The sequence below is a fragment of the Loxodonta africana genome, unplaced genomic scaffold (genome assembly GCF_030014295.1).
Source record: "Loxodonta africana isolate mLoxAfr1 unplaced genomic scaffold, mLoxAfr1.hap2 scaffold_99, whole genome shotgun sequence".
NCBI lineage: Eukaryota > Metazoa > Chordata > Mammalia > Proboscidea > Elephantidae > Loxodonta > Loxodonta africana.
This window is the reverse complement of record NW_026975673.1, coordinates 762,442-785,510: the sequence shown is the minus strand read 5'-3', so window position 1 is coordinate 785,510 and position 23,069 is coordinate 762,442. Positions and strand designations below refer to the sequence as shown.

General features: G+C 48.3%; 14 non-coding genes across 14 annotated transcripts; all 14 read right to left on the bottom strand.

Moving 5' to 3' along the window:
• Positions 1 to 892: 892 nt before the first annotated feature.
• LOC135230277 (small nucleolar RNA SNORD115) lies at positions 893 to 973 on the bottom strand. Its single transcript, XR_010320922.1, has one exon. It is a non-coding gene; the product is annotated as a small nucleolar RNA SNORD115 (small nucleolar RNA).
• A 1,620-nt stretch (positions 974 to 2,593) lies between these two features.
• Positions 2,594 to 2,671, bottom strand: LOC135230328 (small nucleolar RNA SNORD115). Its single transcript, XR_010320973.1, has one exon. It is a non-coding gene; the product is annotated as a small nucleolar RNA SNORD115 (small nucleolar RNA).
• Positions 2,672 to 4,275: 1,604 nt separating this feature from the next.
• LOC135230276 (small nucleolar RNA SNORD115) lies at positions 4,276 to 4,356 on the bottom strand. The gene has a single exon (XR_010320921.1). It is a non-coding gene; the product is annotated as a small nucleolar RNA SNORD115 (small nucleolar RNA).
• Positions 4,357 to 5,976: 1,620 nt separating this feature from the next.
• LOC135230327 (small nucleolar RNA SNORD115) lies at positions 5,977 to 6,054 on the bottom strand. The gene has a single exon (XR_010320972.1). It is a non-coding gene; the product is annotated as a small nucleolar RNA SNORD115 (small nucleolar RNA).
• Positions 6,055 to 7,659: 1,605 nt separating this feature from the next.
• On the bottom strand, positions 7,660 to 7,740 carry LOC135230291 (small nucleolar RNA SNORD115). The gene has a single exon (XR_010320936.1). It is a non-coding gene; the product is annotated as a small nucleolar RNA SNORD115 (small nucleolar RNA).
• A 1,620-nt stretch (positions 7,741 to 9,360) lies between these two features.
• On the bottom strand, positions 9,361 to 9,438 carry LOC135230326 (small nucleolar RNA SNORD115). Its single transcript, XR_010320971.1, has one exon. It is a non-coding gene; the product is annotated as a small nucleolar RNA SNORD115 (small nucleolar RNA).
• Positions 9,439 to 11,042: 1,604 nt separating this feature from the next.
• LOC135230275 (small nucleolar RNA SNORD115) lies at positions 11,043 to 11,123 on the bottom strand. Its single transcript, XR_010320920.1, has one exon. It is a non-coding gene; the product is annotated as a small nucleolar RNA SNORD115 (small nucleolar RNA).
• A 1,620-nt stretch (positions 11,124 to 12,743) lies between these two features.
• LOC111748003 (small nucleolar RNA SNORD115) lies at positions 12,744 to 12,821 on the bottom strand. The gene has a single exon (XR_002783946.1). It is a non-coding gene; the product is annotated as a small nucleolar RNA SNORD115 (small nucleolar RNA).
• A 1,603-nt stretch (positions 12,822 to 14,424) lies between these two features.
• LOC135230274 (small nucleolar RNA SNORD115) lies at positions 14,425 to 14,505 on the bottom strand. The gene has a single exon (XR_010320919.1). It is a non-coding gene; the product is annotated as a small nucleolar RNA SNORD115 (small nucleolar RNA).
• A 1,621-nt stretch (positions 14,506 to 16,126) lies between these two features.
• On the bottom strand, positions 16,127 to 16,204 carry LOC135230322 (small nucleolar RNA SNORD115). Its single transcript, XR_010320967.1, has one exon. It is a non-coding gene; the product is annotated as a small nucleolar RNA SNORD115 (small nucleolar RNA).
• Positions 16,205 to 17,822: 1,618 nt separating this feature from the next.
• Positions 17,823 to 17,903, bottom strand: LOC135230349 (small nucleolar RNA SNORD115). Its single transcript, XR_010320993.1, has one exon. It is a non-coding gene; the product is annotated as a small nucleolar RNA SNORD115 (small nucleolar RNA).
• Positions 17,904 to 19,517: 1,614 nt separating this feature from the next.
• On the bottom strand, positions 19,518 to 19,595 carry LOC135230321 (small nucleolar RNA SNORD115). Its single transcript, XR_010320966.1, has one exon. It is a non-coding gene; the product is annotated as a small nucleolar RNA SNORD115 (small nucleolar RNA).
• Positions 19,596 to 21,213: 1,618 nt separating this feature from the next.
• On the bottom strand, positions 21,214 to 21,294 carry LOC135230367 (small nucleolar RNA SNORD115). Its single transcript, XR_010321012.1, has one exon. It is a non-coding gene; the product is annotated as a small nucleolar RNA SNORD115 (small nucleolar RNA).
• A 1,617-nt stretch (positions 21,295 to 22,911) lies between these two features.
• LOC135230320 (small nucleolar RNA SNORD115) lies at positions 22,912 to 22,989 on the bottom strand. The gene has a single exon (XR_010320965.1). It is a non-coding gene; the product is annotated as a small nucleolar RNA SNORD115 (small nucleolar RNA).
• Positions 22,990 to 23,069: the final 80 nt, after the last annotated feature.

Genomic DNA, 23,069 nt, shown 5'->3' with positions numbered 1-23,069 from the left:
ATACAGAAAAGCAGTTCTACAGAATCTCTATGAGATTCCAAAGAACTGTCAAGAAAATGATCTTTCCGCATGTGGAAGGCAGCAGTTATGCCTGCATTTCCTGACAAGAGTGTTAGCCGATCGTGACTTCCTGTGGCACGTACCTGAAACTAGTCATGACGCGCGCATCGCGTTTACCAAATGCCATCGAACCTGACCTTAGTTTTTTGACTCAGATATTTGTGCTGCTACCTTTTCTTGATAGCGACAGTGAGGTATCAGACTACTCGATTGTTCATCCAATGCCAGGATTTGTGGGAATGATACCCGGCAGATCCTAATCGTCCAGTCGCAGCTGACACAGGCTTTCAACTATGGCAAGTATGTCCGGTTTCTCCAGTAGAGCTCCTAGCCATTCCCAAGCGGAAAATATATGAGAAAAGCACATTTGTCTCGCTGTGCATTCTCTCAATTCCGTAGACATACCAGGCTGGGCACCGGATGATCAAAAATTCCTCAAGTGGAAATTCTTCCAGGTTCCTGTGCTTCCTAACTATCCACCCGTGCATATCACCGCCACTTATTCAATCGGTCAGGTCAAGCTAAAAGCAGGGCACGCGTCTCAGCTTCTCCACAAAACCCGACTGCCTTTTGGGCTCCATTTTCACTTGTCCAAGTATCAGCAGGGACAAGGTAAAACTGCCGTCATTCACTCACCTTGTGTTCTTCCTGTGGTGAATCTCTTGGAAGTAGGTCTTTCTAAGTCAGAGAAAAAGAGGAAAGGAGCCAAGGAATCAGCTTGACAAAAATCGGTCAGTGAGGAGTTTTCGATCACGTGCTGGACGTAAAAGGAATCAAAACGGGCTCCATTCTAAAGGAGATCATTAAGATTGGGGAAAAGCAGTTTCCCTCTGGGCCTCAGCGTGATCCTATTGAGCGTGATTTTAATGTCATCATTTCTCTTCCAGAGAAGTGGAGGTGTCATCATTGACCCGAGACATATCAATCCCCAGGAAAAATCACCTGAGTCCTCAAGTTCCTTACCACAGACATCTTCCATCCAGCCCGGAATCATGCAGGATGAGAATGTTCGCACATCCTCTTCCAGGTTCCTGGGGAGTAGCTTGACCCTCATGAAAGCGGGAAAACAGGCCTGGACCTTGCAAGCCTTTTAGGAAGGACAAAGAAGTAAGCCAGACATCGGACGAGAGACATCCATGGTCTAACAGCTAAGGTTTTTCCCACATGTGCTCAAAAATATGGACAACATCAAGACACGCACTTCTAACCCATTAGGGAGACTGCTCACCCTTGACAGAAAGGCAGACATGTGCCAGATCAGGACATGGCATAGAGGTCTCAGACCGTAGTAAAAAAAACTCAGGAGGTCCCAGGCAAGGAGAGGCTTTTCATTTTGATCAGCCCTGGCCCATGTAACAAGGAAGCCAAATCTGTGTCCACAGGCACTGTCCCGTGCACGAGCACTCTCAGGAAATTACACCCAAGGGTTCCCCAAACTGGGGATCTTCAAACGAGCTGTGGGACACTCAGAAGAGTGCTTACTCCAAGAATTTGCCCCAAACTTCTCCTACCTATTTCCGGAGTTTGATTTCACCCTTGTGCCATGCAGAGACACAGACCCGGCCACCTCTTTCCCAAAGAACGGTAACACAGGGAACATATCTCCTCCTGTTTATCAACCATCAGAAGATCTCTTGGCACAAACAGAGCAGGAGTCTTATGGAAACTCTACGGGATTCCAACGAACTGTGTAGGAACAGTGATCTTTGCACTCGTGCAAGGCAGCATTTACACCTGCATTCACTGTCTACAGCTCCAAGGAAACACGACTTCCTGTGGCATGAACCTGAAACTGCTCACGACCCTCGTGTCCTCCTCACACGTGGCATAGACCCTGACTTTAGATTTTCTACGCAGGTATCTGTGCAGCTACCTTCACTTGAAAGCTGGAGCCAGCTATCAGACTACGGAATCTCTCATCCAATTTCAAGATTCCTGGGAAAAGTGCCCTGCAGATCCTAAGAAGCCAGCTGAAACTGACAAACGCTTTCAATATGGCAAGTTGACCAGTCTCCCGTAGAGCTCTGAGCCATTCACCTCCCATAAATATCTTGGGAAAATACATTCTTCTCGTTGTGCATTTCTCAAAATTCCCTAGGATGTATCGGACTTGGACCCCGGCTATCGGAGACGACTCAAGCGCACATTTTTCAGGATCCTCAGATTCCTAAGTATCCATCCACGCACATCACTGCCACTTAGTCAACCAGGCAAGGTCAAGCAAACACCAGGGGACATGCCTCAGCTTTGTCAACAACCTCTACTGCCTTTTGGGCTGCATCCTCACTTGTCCAAGTGTCAGATGGGGCCAGGGAAAATCACGGTAATTCCCTCACCTTGTGACCTCGCCACGGTGAGTTTCATGGAAGCAGGTCTTTCTAAATGACACAAAAAGAGGAAAAGAGCCAAGGAATCAGCCTGACAAAAATCAGCCACCCAGGTGTTTTGGATCACTTGGTGCAGGTGAAAGGAATGAAAATGGGGGTCTGCTCTAAAGAAGATCTATAAGGCCGGGGCAAAGGAGTGTCTCGCAGGGCCTCAGCATAAACCCACTGAGCACGATTTTGAGGTCATCATCTCTCTTCGAGACAGGTTATGTCATCATTGACCCGAGCCATATCTCTCCCCAGGAAAAATCCCCTGAGACCTGAAGATGCTTACCACAAATGTCTTCCTTCCACCGAGGAATGACACTGGGTGAGAGAATTCACACATCGTCTTCCAGTTTCCAGGGGAGTTGGCTTGACCCCCATGAAAGCAGGACAACAGACATCGACCTCACTATCCCTTGGAAAAGGGCAAATCGGTAAGACAAAGATCACAGGAGAGAAGCTCACTTCCCTATGGCTATGCTTTCTCCCAGATAGTCGCAAACATACGCACAAAATCAAGACACCCATTTACAACCCACTGGGGAGACTGCTGACCCTTGACACAAGGTGAGACTCGTGCCTGGATGTAGTACAAATTCTTAGGAGCACGCAGGCAACAGGAGCCTTTGCAATTGATTAACCCCGACTGATGTGTTGAAGGCAGCCAAATATGCGTCCAGGGGCACTGTCCAACGTGTTGGACTCTCGGGAAACGGCACCCAAGAGTCCCCAGTAACTGGGGATCTTCAAATCAGCTGGAAGGACCTTTGGAAATGAGTTCCTTTCCAAGAATTGTGCCAACACTTCTAGAAATTTCCACAGTCCTTCAACACTTTGATTTCACCACGGAGCCGTGTAGAGACACAATCCAATCTACCTCAGGCCCGAATAATCCCTATAGAGGGAGAACATCTCCACCTGTATATCAACCACCACAGGATCCTGTGGGGCATACAGAAAAGCAGTTCTACAGAATCTCTATGAGATTCCAAAGAACTGTCAAGAAAATGATCTTTCCGCATGTGGAAGGCAGCAGTTATGCCTGCATTTCCTGACTAGAGTGTTAGCCGATCGTGACTTCCTGTGGCACGTACCTGAAACTAGTCATGACGCGCGCATGGCGTTTACCAAATGCCGTCGAACCTGACCTTAGTTTTTTGACTCAGATATTTGTGCTGCTACCTTTTCTTGATAGCGACAGTGAGGTATCAGACTACTCGATTGTTCATCCAATGCCAGGATTTGTGGGAAAGATACCCGGCAGATCCTAATCGTCCAGTCGCAACTGACACAGGCTTTCAACTATGGCAAGTATGTCCGGTTTCTCCAGTAGAGCTCCTAGCCATTCCCAGGTGGAAAATATATGAGAAAAGCACATTTGTCTCGCTGTGCATTCTCTCAATTCCGTAGACATACCAGGCTGGACACCGGATGATCAAAAATTCCTCAAGTGGAAATTCTTCCAGGTTCCTGTGCTTCCTAACGATCCACCCGTGCATATCACCGCCACTTATTCAATCGGTCAGGTCAAGCTAAAAGCAGGGCACGCGTCTCAGCTTCTCCACAAAACCCGACTGCCTTTTGGGCTCCATTTTCACTTGTCCAAGTATCAGCAGGGACAAGGTAAAACTGCCGTCATTCACTCACCTTGTGTTCTTCCTGTGGTGAATCTCTTGGAAGTAGGTCTTTCTAAGTCAGAGAAAAAGAGGAAAGGAGCCAAGGAATCAGCTTGACAAAAATCGGTCAGTGAGGAGTTTTCGATCACGTGCTGGACGTAAAAGGAATCAAAACGGGCTCCATTCTAAAGGAGATCATTAAGATTGGGGAAAAGCAGTTTCCCTCTGGGCCTCAGCGTGATCCTATTGAGCGTGATTTTAATGTCATCATTTCTCTTCCAGAGAAGTGGAGGTGTCATCATTGACCCGAGACATATCAATCCCCAGGAAAAATCACCTGAGTCCTCAAGTTCCTTACCACAGACATCTTCCATCCAGCCCGGAATCATGCAGGATGAGAATGTTCGCACTTCCTCTTCCAGGTTCCTGGGGAGTAGCTTGACCCTCATGAAAGCGGGAAAACAGGCCTGGACCTTGCAAGCCTTTTAGGAAGGACAAAGAAGTAAGCCAGACATCGGACGAGAGACATCCATGGTCTAACAGCTAAGGTTTTTCCCACATGTGCTCAAAAATATGGACAACATCAAGACACGCACTTCTAACCCATTAGGGAGACTGCTCACCCTTGACAGAAAGGCAGACATGTGCCAGATCAGGACATGGCATAGAGGTCTCAGACCGTAGTAAAAAAAACTCAGGAGGTCCCAGGCAAGGAGAGGCTTTTCATTTTGATCAGCCCTGGCCCATGTAACAAGGAAGCCAAATCTGTGTCCACAGGCACTGTCCCGTGCACGAGCACTCTCAGGAAATTACACCCAAGGGTTCCCCAAACTGGGGATCTTCAAACGAGCTGTGGGACACTCAGAAGAGTGCTTACTCCAAGAATTTGCCCCAAACTTCTCCTACCTATTTCCGGAGTTTGATTTCACCCTTGTGCCATGCAGAGACACAGACCCGGCCACCTCTTTCCCAAAGAACGGTAACACAGGGAACATATCTCCTCCTGTTTATCAACCATCAGAAGATCTCTTGGCACAAACAGAGCAGGAGTCTTATGGAAACTCTACGGGATTCCAATGAACTGTGTAGGAAGAGTGATCTTTGCACTCGTGCAAGGCAGCATTTACACCTGCATTCACTGTCTACAGCTCCAAGGAAACACGACTTCCTGTGGCATGAACCTGAAACTGCTCACGACCCTCGTGTCCTCCTCACACGTGGCATAGACCCTGACTTTAGATTTTCTACGCAGGTATCTGTGCAGCTACCTTCACTTGAAAGCTGGAGCCAGCTATCAGACTACGGAATCTCTCATCCAATTTCAAGATTCCTGGGAAAAGTGCCCTGCAGATCCTAAGAAGCCAGCTGAAACTGACAAACGCTTTCAATATGGCAAGTTGACCAGTCTCCCGTAGAGCTCTGAGCCATTCACCTCCCATAAATATCTTGGGAAAATACATTCTTCTCGTTGTGCATTTCTCAAAATTCCCTAGGACGTATCGGACTTGGACCCCGGCTATCGGAGACGACTCAAGCGCACATTTTTCAGGATCCTCAGATTCCTAAGTATCCATCCACGCACATCACTGCCACTTAGTCAACCAGGCAAGGTCAAGCAAACACCAGGGGACATGCCTCAGCTTTGTCAACAACCTCTACTGCCTTTTGGGCTGCATCCTCACTTGTCCAAGTGTCAGATGGGGCCAGGGAAAATCACGGTAATTCCCTCACCTTGTGACCTCGCCACGGTGAGTTTCATGGAAGCAGGTCTTTCTAAATGACACAAAAAGAGGAAAAGAGCCAAGGAATCAGCCTGACAAAAATCAGCCACCCAGGTGTTTTGGATCACTTGGTGCAGGTGAAAGGAATGAAAATGGGGGTCTGCTCTAAAGAAGATCTATAAGGCCGGGGCAAAGGAGTGTCTCGCAGGGCCTCAGCATAAACCCACTGAGCACGATTTTGAGGTCATCATCTCTCTTCGAGACAGGTTATGTCATCATTGACCCGAGCCATATCTCTCCCCAGGAAAAATCCCCTGAGACCTGAAGATGCTTACCACAAATGTCTTACTTCCACCGAGGAATGACACTGGGTGAGAGAATTCACACATCGTCTTCCAGTTTCCAGGGGAGTTGGCTTGACCCCCATGAAAGCAGGACAACAGACATCGACCTCACTATCCCTTGGAAAAAGGGCAAATCAGTAAGACAAAGATCACAGGAGAGAAGCTCACTTCCCTATGGCTATGCTTTCTCCCAGATAGTCGCAAACATATGCACAAAATCAAGACACCCATTTACAACCCACTGGGGAGACTGCTGACCCTTGACACAAGGTGAGACTCGTGCCTGGATGTAGTACAAATTCTTAGGAGCACGCAGGCAACAGGAGCCTTTGCAATTGATTAACCCCGACTGATGTGTTGAAGGCAGCCAAATATGCGTCCAGGGGCACTGTCCAACGTGTTGGACTCTCGGGAAACGGCACCCAAGAGTCCCCAGTAACTGGGGATCTTCAAATCAGCTGGAAGGACCTTTGGAAATGAGTTCCTTTCCAAGAATTGTGCCAACACTTCTAGAAATTTCCACAGTCCTTCAACACTTTGATTTCACCACTGAGCCGTGTAGAGACACAATCCAATCTACCTCAGGCCCGAATAATCCCTATAGAGGGAGAACATCTCCTCCTGTATATCAACCACCACAGGATCCTGTGGGGCATACAGAAAAGCAGTTCTACAGAATCTCTATGAGATTCCAAAGAACTGTCAAGAAAATGATCTTTCCGCATGTGGAAGGCAGCAGTTATGCCTGCATTTCCTGACTAGAGTGTTAGCCGATCGTGACTTCCTGTGGCACGTACCTGAAACTAGTCATGACGCGCGCATCGCGTTTACCAAATGCCGTCGAACCTGACCTTAGTTTTTTGACTCAGATATTTGTGCTGCTACCTTTTCTTGATAGCGACAGTGAGGTATCAGACTACTCGATTGTTCATCCAATGCCAGGATTTGTGGGAAAGATACCCGGCAGATCCTAATCGTCCAGTCGCAACTGACACAGGCTTTCAACTATGGCAAGTATGTCCGGTTTCTCCAGTAGAGCTCCTAGCCATTCCCAGGCGGAAAATATATGAGAAAAGCACATTTGTCTCGCTGTGCATTCTCTCAATTCCGTAGACATACCAGGCTGGGCACCGGATGATCAAAAATTCCTCAAGTGGAAATTCTTCCAGGTTCCTGTGCTTCCTAACGATCCACCCGTGCATATCACCGCCACTTATTCAATCGGTCAGGTCAAGCTAAAAGCAGGGCACGCGTCTCAGCTTCTCCACAAAACCCGACTGCCTTTTGGGCTCCATTTTCACTTGTCCAAGTATCAGCAGGGACAAGGTAAAACTGCCGTCATTCACTCACCTTGTGTTCTTCCTGTGGTGAATCTCTTGGAAGTAGGTCTTTCTAAGTCAGAGAAAAAGAGGAAAGGAGCCAAGGAATCAGCTTGACAAAAATCGGTCAGTGAGGAGTTTTCGATCACGTGCTGGACGTAAAAGGAATCAAAACGGGCTCCATTCTAAAGGAGATCATTAAGATTGGGGAAAAGCAGTTTCCCTCTGGGCCTCAGCGTGATCCCATTGAGCGTGATTTTAATGTCATCATTTCTCTTCCAGAGAAGTGGAGGTGTCATCATTGACCCGAGACATATCAATCCCCAGGAAAAATCACCTGAGTCCTCAAGTTCCTTACCACAGACATCTTCCATCCAGCCCGGAATCATGCAGGATGAGAATGTTCGCACATCCTCTTCCAGGTTCCTGGGGAGTAGCTTGACCCTCATGAAAGTGGGAAAACAGGCCTGGACCTTGCAAGCCTTTTAGGAAGGACAAAGAAGTAAGCCAGACATCGGACGAGAGACATCCATGGTCTAACAGCTAAGGTTTTTCCCACATGTGCTCAAAAATATGGACAACATCAAGACACGCACTTCTAACCCATTAGGGAGACTGCTCACCCTTGACAGAAAGGCAGACATGTGCCAGATCAGGACATGGCATAGAGGTCTCAGACCGTAGTAAAAAAAACTCAGGAGGTCCCAGGCAAGGAGAGGCTTTTCATTTTGATCAGCCCTGGCCCATGTAACAAGGAAGCCAAATCTGTGTCCACAGGCACTGTCCCGTGCACGAGCACTCTCAGGAAATTACACCCAAGGGTTCCCCAAACTGGGGATCTTCAAACGAGCTGTGGGACACTCAGAAGAGTGCTTACTCCAAGAATTTGCCCCAAACTTCTCCTACCAATTTCCGGAGTTTGATTTCACCCTTGTGCCATGCAGAGACACAGACCCGGCCACCTCTTTCCCAAAGAACGGTAACACAGGGAACATATCTCCTCCTGTTTATCAACCATCAGAAGATCTCTTGGCACAAACAGAGCAGGAGTCTTATGGAAACTCTACGGGATTCCAATGAACTGTGTAGGAACAGTGATCTTTGCACTCGTGCAAGGCAGCATTTACACCTGCATTCACTGTCTACAGCTCCAAGGAAACACGACTTCCTGTGGCATGAACCTGAAACTGCTCACGACCCTCGTGTCCTCCTCACACGTGGCATAGACCCTGACTTTAGATTTTCTACGCAGGTATCTGTGCAGCTACCTTCACTTGAAAGCTGGAGCCAGCTATCAGACTACGGAATCTCTCATCCAATTTCAAGATTCCTGGGAAAAGTGCCCTGCAGATCCTAAGAGGCCAGCTGAAACTGACAAACGCTTTCAATATGGCAAGTTGACCAGTCTCCCGTAGAGCTCTGAGCCATTCACCTCCCATAAATATCTTGGGAAAATACATTCTTCTCGTTGTGCATTTCTCAAAATTCCCTAGGATGTATCGGACTTGGACCCCGGCTATCGGAGACGACTCAAGCGCACATTTTTCAGGATCCTCAGATTCCTGAGTATCCATCCACGCACATCACTGCCACTTAGTCAACCAGGCAAGGTCAAGCAAACACCAGGGGACATGCCTCAGCTTTGTCAACAACCTCTACTGCCTTTTGGGCTGCATCCTCACTTGTCCAAGTGTCAGATGGGGCCAGGGAAAATCACGGTAATTCCCTCACCTTGTGACCTCGCCACGGTGAGTTTCATGGAAGCAGGTCTTTCTAAATGACACAAAAAGAGGAAAAGAGCCAAGGAATCAGCCTGACAAAAATCAGCCACCCAGGTGTTTTGGATCACTTGGTGCAGGTGAAAGGAATGAAAATGGGGGTCTGCTCTAAAGAAGACCTATAAGGCCGGGGCAAAGGAGTGTCTCGCAGGGCCTCAGCATAAACCCACTGAGCACGATTTTGAGGTCATCATCTCTCTTCGAGACAGGTTATGTCATCATTGACCCGAGCCATATCTCTCCCCAGGAAAAATCCCCTGAGACCTGAAGATGCTTACCACAAATGTCTTCCTTCCACCGAGGAATGACACTGGGTGAGAGAATTCACACATCGTCTTCCAGTTTCCAGGGGAGTTGGCTTGACCCCCATGAAAGCAGGACAACAGACATCGACCTCACTATCCCTTGGAAAAGGGCAAATCGGTAAGACAAAGATCACAGGAGAGAAGCTCACTTCCCTATGGCTATGCTTTCTCCCAGATAGTCGCAAACATATGCACAAAATCAAGACACCCATTTACAACCCACTGGGGAGACTGCTGACCCTTGACACAAGGTGAGACTCGTGCCTGGATGTAGTACAAATTCTTAGGAGCACGCAGGCAACAGGAGCCTTTGCAATTGATTAACCCCGACTGATGTGTTGAAGGCAGCCAAATATGCGTCCAGGGGCACTGCCCAACGTGTTGGACTCTCGGGAAACGGCACCCAAGAGTCCCCAGTAACTGGGGATCTTCAAATCAGCTGGAAGGACCTTTGGAAATGAGTTCCTTTCCAAGAATTGTGCCAACACTTCTAGAAATTTCCACAGTCCTTCAACACTTTGATTTCACCACGGAGCCGTGTAGAGACACAATCCAATCTACCTCAGGCCCGAATAATCCCTATAGAGGGAGAACATCTCCACCTGTATATCAACCACCACAGGATCCTGTGGGGCATACAGAAAAGCAGTTCTACAGAATCTCTATGAGATTCCAAAGAACTGTCAAGAAAATGATCTTTCCGCATGTGGAAGGCAGCAGTTATGCCTGCATTTCCTGACTAGAGTGTTAGCCGATCGTGACTTCCTGTGGCACGTACCTGAAACCAGTCATGACGCGCGCATCGCGTTTACCAAAGGCCGTCGAACCTGACCTTAGTTTTTTGACTCAGATATTTGTGCTGCTACCTTTTCTTGATAGCGACAGTGAGGTATCAGACTACTCGATTGTTCATCCAATGCCAGGATTTGTGGGAAAGATACCCGGCAGATCCTAATCGTCCAGTCGCAACTGACACAGGCTTTCAACTATGGCAAGTATGTCCGGTTTCTCCAGTAGAGCTCCTAGCCATTCCCAAGCGGAAAATATATGAGAAAAGCACATTTGTCTCGCTGTGCATTCTCTCAATTCCGTAGACATACCAGGCTGGGCACCGGATGATCAAAAATTCCTCAAGTGGAAATTCTTCCAGGTTCCTGTGCTTCCTAACTATCCACCCGTGCATATCACCGTCACTTATTCAATCGGTCAGGTCAAGCTAAAAGCAGGGCACGCGTCTCAGCTTCTCCACAAAACCCGACTGCCTTTTGGGCTCCATTTTCACTTGTCCAAGTATCAGCAGGGACAAGGTAAAACTGCCATCATTCACTCACCTTGTGTTCTTCCTGTGGTGAATCTCTTGGAAGTAGGTCTTTCTAAGTCAGAGAAAAAGAGGAAAGGAGCCAAGGAATCAGCTTGACAAAAATCGGTCAGTGAGGAGTTTTCGATCACGTGCTGGACGTAAAAGGAATCAAAACGGGCTCCATTCTAAAGGAGATCATTAAGATTGGGGAAAAGCAGTTTCCCTCTGGGCCTCAGCGTGATCCTATTGAGCGTGATTTTAATGTCATCATTTCTCTTCCAGAGAAGTGGAGGTGTCATCATTGACCCGAGACATATCAATCCCCAGGAAAAATCACCTGAGTCCTCAAGTTCCTTACCACAGACATCTTCCATCCAGCCCGGAATCATGCAGGATGAGAATGTTCGCACATCCTCTTCCAGGTTCCTGGGGAGTAGCTTGACCCTCATGAAAGCGGGAAAACAGGCCTGGACCTTGCAAGCCTTTTAGGAAGGACAAAGAAGTAAGCCAGACATCGGACGAGAGACATCCATGGTCTAACAGCTAAGGTTTTTCCCACATGTGCTCAAAAATATGGACAACATCAAGACACGCACTTCTAACCCATTAGGGAGACTGCTCACCCTTGACAGAAAGGCAGACATGTGCCAGATCAGGACATGGCATAGAGGTCTCAGACCGTAGTAAAAAAAACTCAGGAGGTCCCAGGCAAGGAGAGGCTTTTCATTTTGATCAGCCCTGGCCCATGTAACAAGGAAGCCAAATCTGTGTCCACAGGCACTGTCCCGTGCACGAGCACTCTCAGGAAATTACACCCAAGGGTTCCCCAAACTGGGGATCTTCAAACGAGCTGTGGGACACTCAGAAGAGTGCTTACTCCAAGAATTTGCCCCAAACTTCTCCTACCAATTTCCGGAGTTTGATTTCACCCTTGTGCCATGCAGAGACACAGACCCGGCCACCTCTTTCCCAAAGAACGGTAACACAGGGAACATATCTCCTCCTGTTTATCAACCATCAGAAGATCTCTTGGCACAAACAGAGCAGGAGTCTTATGGAAACTCTACGGGATTCCAATGAACTGTGTAGGAAGAGTGATCTTTGCACGCGTGCAAGGCAGCATTTACACCTGCATTCACTGTCTACAGCTCCAAGGAAACACGACTTCCTGTGGCATGAACCTGAAACTGCTCACGACCCTCGTGTCCTCCTCACACGTGGCATAGACCCTGACTTTAGATTTTCTATGCAGGTATCTGTGCAGCTACCTTCACTTGAAAGCTGGAGCCAGCTATCAGACTACGGAATCTCTCATCCAATTTCAAGATTCCTGGGAAAAGTGCCCTGCAGATCCTAAGAAGCCAGCTGAAACTGACAAACGCTTTCAATATGGCAAGTTGACCAGTCTCCCGTAGAGCTCTGAGCCATTCACCTCCCATAAATATCTTGGGAAAATACCTTCTTCTCGTTGTGCATTTCTCCCAATTCCCTAGGACGTATCGGACTTGGACCCCGGCTATCGGAGACGACTCAAGTGCACATTTTTCAGGATCCTCAGATTCCTGAGTATCCATCCACGCACATCACTGCCACTTAGTCAACCAGGCAAGGTCAAGCAAACACCAGGGGACATGCCTCAGCTTTGTCAACAACCTCTACTGCCTTTTGGGCTGCATCCTCACTTGTCCAAGTGTCAGATGGGGCCAGGGAAAATCACGGTAATTCCCTCACCTTGTGACCTCGCCACGGTGAGTTTCATGGAAGCAGGTCTTTCTAAATGACACAAAAAGAGGAAAAGAGCCAAGGAATCAGCCTGACAAAAATCAGCCACCCAGGTGTTTTGGATCACTTGGTGCAGGTGAAAGGAATGAAAATGGGGGTCTGCTCTAAAGAAGATCTATAAGGCAGGGGCAAAGGAGTGTCTCCCAGGGCCTCAGCATAAACCCACTGAGCACGATTTTGAGGTCATCATCTCTCTTCGAGACAGGTTATGTCATCATTGACCCGAGCCATATCTCTCCCCAGGAAAAATCCCCTGAGACCTGAAGATGCTTACCACAAATGTCTTCCTTCCACCGAGGAATGACACTGGGTGAGAGAATTCACACATCGTCTTCCAGTTTCCAGGGGAGTTGGCTTGACCCCCATGAAAGCAGGACAACAGACATCGACCTCACTATCCCTTGGAAAAGGGCAAATCGGTAAGACAAAGATCACAGGAGAGAAGCTCACTTCCCTATGGCTATGCTTTCTCCCAGATAGTCGCAAACATATGCACAAAATCAAGACACCCATTTACAACCCACTGGGGAGACTGCTGACCCTTGACACAAGGTGAGACTCGTGCCTGGATGTAGTACAAATTCTTAGGAGCACGCAGGCAACAGGAGCCTTTGCAATTGATTAACCCCGACTGATGTGTTGAAGGCAGCCAAATATGCGTCCAGGGGCACTGTCCAACGTGTTGGACTCTCGGGAAACGGCACCCAAGAGTCCCCAGTAACTGGGGATCTTCAAATCAGCTGGAAGGACCTTTGGAAATGAGTTCCTTTCCAAGAATTGTGCCAACACTTCTAGAAATTTACACAGTCCTTCAACACTTTGATTTCACCACTGAGCCGTGTAGAGACACAATCCAATCTACCTCAGGCCCGAATAATCCCTGTAGAGGGAGAACATCTCCACCTGTATATCAACCACCACAGGATCCTGTGGGGCATACAGAAAAGCAGTTCTACAGAATCTCTATGAGATTCCAAAGAACTGTCAAGAAAATGATCTTTCCGCATGTGGAAGGCAGCAGTTATGCCTGCATTTCCTGACTAGAGTGTTAGCCGATCGTGACTTCTGTGGCACGTACCTGAAACTAGTCATGACGCGCGCATCGCGTTTACCAAATGCCGTCGAACCTGACCTTAGTTTTTTGACTCAGATATTTGTGCTGCTACCTTTTCTTGATAGCGACAGTGAGGTATCAGACTACTCGATTGTTCATCCAATGCCAGGATTTGTGGGAAAGATACCCGGCAGATCCTAATCGTCCAGTCGCAACTGACACAGGCTTTCAACTATGGCAAGTATGTCCGGTTTCTCCAGTAGAGCTCCTAGCCATTCCCAAGCGGAAAATATATGAGAAAAGCACATTTGTCTCGCTGTGCATTCTCTCAATTCCGTAGACATACCAGGCTGGGCACCGGATGATCAAAAATTCCTCAAGTGGAAATTCTTCCAGGTTCCTGTGCTTCCTAACTATCCACCCGTGCATATCACCGCCACTTATTCAATCGGTCAGGTCAAGCTAAAAGCAGGGCACGCGTCTCAGCTTCTCCACAAAACCCGACTGCCTTTTGGGCTCCATTTTCACTTGTCCAAGTATCAGCAGGGACAAGGTAAAACTGCCATCATTCACTCACCTTGTGTTCTTCCTGTGGTGAATCTCTTGGAAGTAGGTCTTTCTAAGTCAGAGAAAAAGAGGAAAGGAGCCAAGGAATCAGCTTGACAAAAATCGGTCAGTGAAGAGTTTTCGATCACGTGCTGGACGTAAAAGGAATCAAAACGGGCTCCATTCTAAAGGAGATCATTAAGATTGGGGAAAAGCAGTTTCCCTCTGGGCCTCAGCGTGATCCTATTGAGCGTGATTTTAATGTCATCATTTCTCTTCCAGAGAAGTGGAGGTGTCATCATTGACCCGAGACATATCAATCCCCAGGAAAAATCACCTGAGTCCTCAAGTTCCTTACCACAGACATCTTCCATCCAGCCCGGAATCATGCAGGATGAGAATGTTCGCACATCCTCTTCCAGGTTCCTGGGGAGTAGCTTGACCCTCATGAAAGCGGGAAAACAGGCCTGGACCTTGCAAGCCTTTTAGGAAGGACAAAGAAGTAAGCCAGACATCGGACGAGAGACATCCATGGTCTAACAGCTAAGGTTTTTCCCACATGTGCTCAAAAATATGGACAACATCAAGACACGCACTTCTAACCCATTAGGGAGACTGCTCACCCTTGACAGAAAGGCAGACATGTGCCAGATCAGGACATGCCATAGAGGTCTCAGACCGTAGTAAAAAAAAACTCAGGAGGTCCCAGGCAAGGAGAGGCTTTTCATTTTGATCATCCCTGGCCCATGTAACAAGGAAGCCAAATCTGTGTCCACAGGCACTGTCCCGTGCACGAGCACTCTCAGGAAATTACACCCAAGGGTTCCCCAAACTGGGGATCTTCAAACGAACTGTGGGAAACTCGGAAGAGTGCTTACTCCAGGAATATGCCTCAAACTTCTCCTTCGAATTTCCGGAGTTTGATTTCACCCTTGTGCCATGCAGAGACACAGACCCGGCCACCTCTTTCCCAAAGAACGGTAACACAGGGAACATATCTCCTCCTGTTTATCAACCATCAGAAGATCTCTTGGCACAAACAGAGCAGGAGTCTTATGGAAACTCTACGGGATTCCAATGAACTGTGTAGGAACAGTGATCTTTGCACTCGTGCAAGGCAGCATTTACACCTGCATTCACTGTCTACAGCTCCAAGGAAACACGACTTCCTGTGGCATGAACCTGAAACTGCTCACGACCCTCGTGTCCTCCTCACACGTGGCATAGACCCTGACTTTAGATTTTCTACGCAGGTATCTGTGCAGCTACCTTCACTTGAAAGCTGGAGCCAGCTATCAGACTACGGAATCTCTCATCCAATTTCAAGATTCCTGGGAAAAGTGCCCTGCAGATCCTAAGAAGCCAGCTGAAACTGACAAACGCTTTCAATATGGCAAGTTGACCAGTCTCCCGTAGAGCTCTGAGCCATTCACCTCCCATAAATATCTTGGGAAAATACATTCTTCTCGTTGTGCATTTCTCAAAATTCCCTAGGATGTATCGGACTTGGACCCCGGCTATCGGAGACGACTCAAGCGCACATTTTTCAGGATCCTCAGATTCCTGAGTATCCACCCACGCACATCACTGCCACTTAGTCAACCAGGCAAGGTCAAGCAAACACCAGGGGACATGCCTCAGCTTTGTCAACAACCTCTACTGCCTTTTGGGCTGCATCCTCACTTGTCCAAGTGTCAGATGGGGCCAGGGAAAATCACGGTAATTCCCTCACCTTGTGACCTCGCCACGGTGAGTTTCATGGAAGCAGGTCTTTCTAAATGACACAAAAAGAGGAAAAGAGCCAAGGAATCAGCCTGACAAAAATCAGCCACCCAGGTCTTTTGGATTACTTGGTGCAGGTGAAAGGAATGAAAATGGGGGTCTGCTCTAAAGAAGATCGGTAAGGCGGGGCCAAAGGACTTTCCCACAGGGCCTCAGCATAACCTCTCTGAGCATGATTTTTAGGTCATCATCTCTCTTCCAGACAGATTATGTCATCATTGACCCCAGCCATATCACTCCCCAGGAAAAATCCCCTGAGACCTGAAGATGCTTACCACAAATGTCTTCCTTCCACGCAGGAAGGACAGTGGATGAGAGGGTTCACACATCGTCTTCCCGTTTCCCGGGCAGTTGGCTTGACCCCCATGAAAGCGGGACAAGAGACATCGACCTCACTAACCCTTTGAAAAGGGGAAATCAGTAAGACAGAGATCCCAGGAGAGAAACTCATTTCCCTAAGGCTATGCTTTCAGCCAGACATTGGCGAACACATGGACAAAATCAAGACAGCCATTTGCAACCCACTGGGGAGTCTGCTGACCCATGACAGAAGGAGAAAATCATGCAGTATTCAGAACAAGGCATAGAGGTCTCTGGATGTAGCACAAATTTTCAGGAGGACCCAGGCAAAAGGAGACTTTGCAATTGATTAAGCCTGACTGAGCTGTTGAAGGCAGCCAAATATGCATCCACGGGCACTGTCCAGCGTGTGCGGACTCCCGGGAAATGGCACCCAAGAGTCCCCAGTACCGGGGGGCCTTCAAATCAGCTGGAGGACATTTGGAAAAGAATAGCTTTCCAAGAATTCTGCCAACACTTGTTAAAATTGCCACAGTCCTTCAACGCTTTCATTTCACCACTGAGCCATGGAGAGACGCAATCGAATCTACCTCAGGCCCCAATAATCCCCAGAGAGGGAACACATCTCCTCCTGTATATCAAGCATCAGAGGATCCCGTGGGGCACACGGAAAAGGAGTTCTATGGAATCTCTACAAGATTCCGAAGATCTGTCAAGAAAATGATCTTTCCACATGTGGAAGGCAGCAGTTATGCCTGCATTTCCTGATTAGACTCTCAGCAGATCCTGACCTCCTGTGGCATGAACCTGAAACTAGTCGTGACGCTCGCGACCCACTTACCGAATGGTATTGAACCTGACATTAGCTTTCTGACTCAAATATTGGTGCTGCTGCCTTTTCTTGAATGCTGCAACGAGGTATGAGGCTACTCAGTTCTTCACCCAATACCAAGATGTCTGGGAAAGAGGCCCTGGAGATCCTAAGAGTCCAGTAGCCACTGACACAGGCTTTCAACTAGGGCAAGTCTCTCTGGTTTCTCCAGTAGAGCTGCTAGACACTCCCATCGTGTAAATAGTTGAGAGTTGAAAATATTCTCAAAATTCCGTAGACATACCCGACTGGGAACCGGACTAACAAAAATTACTCAAGTGGAAATTCTTCTAGGTTCCTGTGCTTCCTAACTATCCACCCGTGCATATCACCGCCCCTTGGTCAATCGGTCAGGTCAAGCTCAAGGCAGGGGACACGTCTCAGCCTTTCCACAAAACCCGACTGCCTCTTGGGCTCCATATTCACTTGTCTAGGTATCCCCAGGGACAAGGGAAAACCGCCGTCATTCACTCACCTTGAGTTCTTCCGGTGGTCAACCTCTTGAAAGCAGGTCTTTCTAAATCACAGACAAAGAGGAAAAGAGCCAAGGAATCAGCATGACAAAAATCAGTCAGGGAGGAGTTTCTGATGACTTGGTCATGGAAAAAGGGATCAAAACGGGGGTCCACTCTAAAGGAGATCATTAACGTTGGGGAAAAGGAGTTTCTCTCTGGGCCTCAGCGTGATCCTATTGTGCATGATTTTTATGTCATCATCTCTCTTCGAGACAAGTTGAGGTGTCTTCATTGACCCGAGACATCTCAAACCCCGGGAAAAATCACCTGAGTCCTCAAGGTCCTCACCACTGACATCGTCCTTCCAGCCCGCAATCACGCAGGAGGAGAAGGTTCGCACATCCTCTTCCGGTGTCCCGGGGAGTAGCTTGACCCCCATGAAAGCAGTAAAACAGGCTTCGACCTTGCAATCCTTTTAGGAAGGGCAAAGAAGTAAGTCAGACATCAGACGAGAGACATTCATTGCCTAACAGCTATGCTTTTTCCACATATAGCCCAAAATAGGGACAAAATCAAGACACACACTTCTGGCCCGTTAGTGAGACTGCTGACCCTTGACAGAAAGGCAGACACGTGCCAGATCAAGACAAGGCGTAGAGGGCTCCGAATGGAGAAAAATACTCAGGCAGTCCCAGCCAAGAACAGGCTTTTCATTTGATCAGCCCTGGCTAATGTCTACAAGGAAGCCAAATCTGTGTCCCCAGGCACGGATCCGTGCCGAGCACTTCCAGGAAATGACATCCACGGGTTCCCAAAACTGGGGATCTTCAAAGGAGCTGTGGGACACTCGGAAGAGTGCTTTCACCAAGAATTTGGCCCCAAATTCCACTAGGCATTTCCAGAGTTTGATTTCAACCTTGTGCCATGGAGAGACACACTCCAGGCCACCTCATTCCCCAAGAATGGCAACACAGGGAACACATCTCCTGTTTATCAACCATCAGAGGATTCCTTGGCACAAAGAGAGCAGGAGTCTTATGGAACCTCTACAGGATTCCAACGAACTCTGTAGGAACAGTGATCTTTGCACATGTGCAAGGCAGCACTTACGCCTGCTTTCACTGTCTAGAGCTCCAGGGAAACATGACCTCCTGTGGCATCAACCTGAAAGTGCTCCTGACCCTCGTGTCCCCTTCACACCTGGCATCGACCCTGACTTTAGATTTTCTACGCAGTTATCTGTGCAGCTACCTTTACTTGAAAGCTGGATCCAGCTATCAGACTACTGAGTCGCTCATCCAATTTCAAGATTCATGGGAAAAGCGCCCTGCAAATCCTACGAGTCCAACCGCAACTGACAAACGCTTTCCATTACAGCAAGTTGACCGGTCTCCTGTAGAGCTCTGAGCCATTCACATCTCATAAATATCTCAGGAAAATACATTTTTCTAGTTGGCCGCTTCTCCCATTTCAGTAGGCCGTATCGGACTCGGACCCAGGCTATCGAAGATGACCCCAGCGCACATTTTTCAGGATTCTCTGATTCCTAAGTATCCACCCACGCACATCACCGCCACTTAGTCAACCAGGCAAAGTCAAGCACACACCAGGGGACATGCCTCAGCTTTGCCAGCAAACCCTACTGCCTTTTGCGGTGTATCCTCACTTGCCTAAGTGTCAGATGGGGCCAGGGCAAATCACGGGAAATCCCTCACCTCTTGTCCTCGCAACGGTGAACTCCTCGGAGGCAGGTTTTGCTAAAGGACACAAAAAGAGGAAAAGAGCCAAGGAATCAGCCTGACCAAAATCGGCCACCCAGGTCTTTTGGATTACTTGGTGCAGGTGAAAGAAATCAAAATGGGAGTCCGCTCTAAAGAAGATCGGTAAGGCGGGGCCAAAGGACTTTCCCACAGGGCCTCAGCATAACCTCTCTGAGCATGATTTTTAGGTCATCATCTCTCTTCCAGACAGATTATGTCATCATTGACCCCAGCCATATCACTCCCCAGGAAAAATCCCCTGAGACCTGAAGATGCTTACCACAAATGTCTTCCTTCCACGCAGGAAGGACAGTGGATGAGAGGGTTCACACATCGTCTTCCCGTTTCCCGGGCAGTTGGCTTGACCCCCATGAAAGCGGGACAAGAGACATCGACCTCACTAACCCTTTGAAAAGGGGAAATCAGTAAGACAGAGATCCCAGGAGAGAAACTCATTTCCCTAAGGCTATGCTTTCAGCCAGACATTGGCGAACACATGGACAAAATCAAGACAGCCATTTGCAACCCACTGGGGAGTCTGCTGACCCATGACAGAAGGAGAGAATCATGCAGTATTCAGAATAAGGCATAGAGGTCTCTGGATGTAGCACAAATTTTCAGGAGGACCCAGGCAAAAGGAGACTTTGCAGTTGATTAAGCCTGACTGAGATGTTGAAGGCAGCCAAATATGCATCCACGGGCACTGTCCAGCGTGTGCGGACTCCCGGGAAATGGCACCCAAGAGTCCCCAGTACCGGGGGGCCTTCAAATCAGCTGGAGGACATTTGGAAAAGAATAGCTTTCCAAGAATTCTGCCAACACTTGTTAAAATTGCCACAGTCCTTCAACACTTTCATTTCACCACTGAGCCATGGAGAGACGCAATCGAATCTACCTCAGGCCCCAATAAACCCCAGAGAGGGAACACATCTCCTCCTGTATATCAAGCATCAGAGGATCCCGTGGGGCACACGGAAAAGGAGTTCTATGGAATCTCTACAAGATTCCGAAGATCTGTCAAGAAAATGATCTTTCCACATGTGGAAGGCAGCAGTTATGCCTGCATTTCCTGATTAGACTCTCAGCAGATCCTGACCTCCTGTGGCATGAACCTGAAACTAGTCGTGACGCTCGCGACCCACTTACCGAATGGTATTGAACCTGACATTAGCTTTCTGACTCAAATATTGGTGCTGCTGCCTTTTCTTGAATGCTACAACGAGGTGTCAGGCTACTCAGTTCTTCACCCAATACCAAGATGTCTGGGAAAGAGGCCCTGGAGATCCTAAGAGTCCAGTCGCCACTGACACAGGCTTTCAACTAGGGCAAGTCTCTCTGGTTTCTCCAGTAGAGCTGCTAGACACTCCCATCGCGTAAATAGTTGAGAGTTGAAAATATTCTCAAAATTCCGTAGACATACCCGACTGGGAACCGGACTATCAAAAATTACTCAAGTGGAAATTCTTCTAGGTTCCTGTGCTTCCTAACTATCCACCCGTGCATATCACCGCTCCTTGGTCAATCGGTCAGGTCAAGCTCAAGGCAGGGGACACGTCTCAGCCTTTCCACAAAACCCGACTGCCTCTTGGGCTCCATATTCACTTGTCTAGGTATCCCCAGGGACAAGGGAAAACCGCCGTCATTCACTCACCTTGAGTTCTTCCGGTGGTCAACCTCTTGAAAGCAGGTCTTTCTAAATCACAGACAAAGAGGAAAAGAGCCAAGGAATCAGCATGACAAAAATCGGTCAGGGAGGAGTTTCTGATGACTTGGTGATGGAAAAAGGGATCAAAACGGGGGTCCACTCTAAAGGAGATCATTAACGTTGGGGAAAAGGAGTTTCTCTCTGGGCCTCAGCGTGATCCTATTGTGCATGACTTTTATGTCATCATCTCTCTTCGAGACAAGTTGAGGTGTCTTCATTGACCCGAGACATCTCAAACCCCGGGAAAAATCACCTGAGTCCTCAAGGTCCTCACCACTGACATCGTCCTTCCAGCCCGCAATCACGCAGGAGGAGAAGGTTCGCACATCCTCTTCCGGTGTCCCGGGGAGTAGCTTGACCCTCATGAAAGCAGTAAAACAGGCTTCGACCTTGCAATCCTTTTAGGAAGGGCAAAGAGGTAAGTCAGACATCAGACGAGAGACATTCATTGCCTAACAGCTATGCTTTTTCCACATATAGCCCAAAATAGGGACAAAATCAAGACACACACTTCTGGCCCGTTAGTGAGACTGCTGACCCTTGACAGAAAGGCAGACACGTGCCAGATCAAGACAAGGCGTAGAGGGCTCCGAATGGAGAAAAATACTCAGGCAGTCCCAGCCAAGAACAGGCTTTTCATTTGATCAGCCCCGGCTAATGTCTACAAGGAAGCCAAATCTGTGTCCCCAGGCACGGATCCGTGCCGAGCACTTCCAGGAAATGACATCCACGGGTTCCCAAAACTGGGGATCTTCAAAGGAGCTGTGGGACACTCGGAAGAGTGCTTTCACCAAGAATTTGGCCCGAAATTCCACTAGGCATTTCCAGAGTTTGATTTCAACCTTGTGCCATGGAGAGACACACTCCAGGCCACCTCATTCCCCAAGAATGGCAACACAGGGAACACATCTCCTCCTGTTTATCAACCATCAGAGGATTCCTTGGCACAAAGAGAGCAGGAGTCTTATGGAACCTCTACAGGATTCCAACGAACTCTGTAGGAACAGTGATCTTTGCACATGTGCAAGGCAGCACTTACGCCTGCTTTCACTGTCTAGAGCTCCAGGGAAACATGACCTCCTGTGGCATCAACCTGAAAGTGCTCCTGACCCTCGTGTCCCCTTCACACCTGGCATCGACCCTGACTTTAGATTTTCTACGCAGTTATCTGTGCAGCTACCTTTACTTGAAAGCTGGAGCCAGCTATCAGACTACTGAGTCGCTCATCCAATTTCAAGATTCATGGGAAAAGCGCCCTGCAAATCCTACGAGTCCAACCGCAACTGACACACGCTTTCAATTACAGCAAGTTGACCGGTCTCCTGTAGAGCTCTGAGCCATTCACATCTCATAAATATCTCAGGAAAATACATTTTTCTAGTTGGCCGCTTCTCCCATTTCAGTAGGCCGTATCGGACTCGGACCCAGGCTATCGAAGATGACCCCAGCGCACATTTTTCAGGATTCTCTGATTCCTAAGTATCCACCCACGCACATCACCGCCACTTAGTCAACCAGGCAAAGTCAAGCACACACCAGGGGACATGCCTCAGCTTTGCCAGCAAACCCTACTGCCTTTTGCGGTGTATCCTCACTTGCCTAAGTGTCAGATGGGGCCAGGGCAAATCACGGGAAATCCCTCACCTCTTGTCCTCGCAACGGTGAACTCCTCGGAGGCAGGTTTTGCTAAAGGACACAAAAAGAGGAAAAGAGCCAAGGAATCAGCCTGACCAAAATCGGCCACCCAGGTCTTTTGGATTACTTGGTGCAGGTGAAAGAAATCAAAATGGGAGTCCGCTCTAAAGAAGATCGGTAAGGCGGGGCCAAAGGACTTTCCCACAGGGCCTCAGCATAACCTCTCTGAGCATGATTTTTAGGTCATCATCTCTCTTCCAGACAGATTATGTCATCATTGACCCCAGCCATATCACTCCCCAGGAAAAATCCCCTGAGACCTGAAGATGCTTACCACAAATGTCTTCCTTCCACGCAGGAAGGA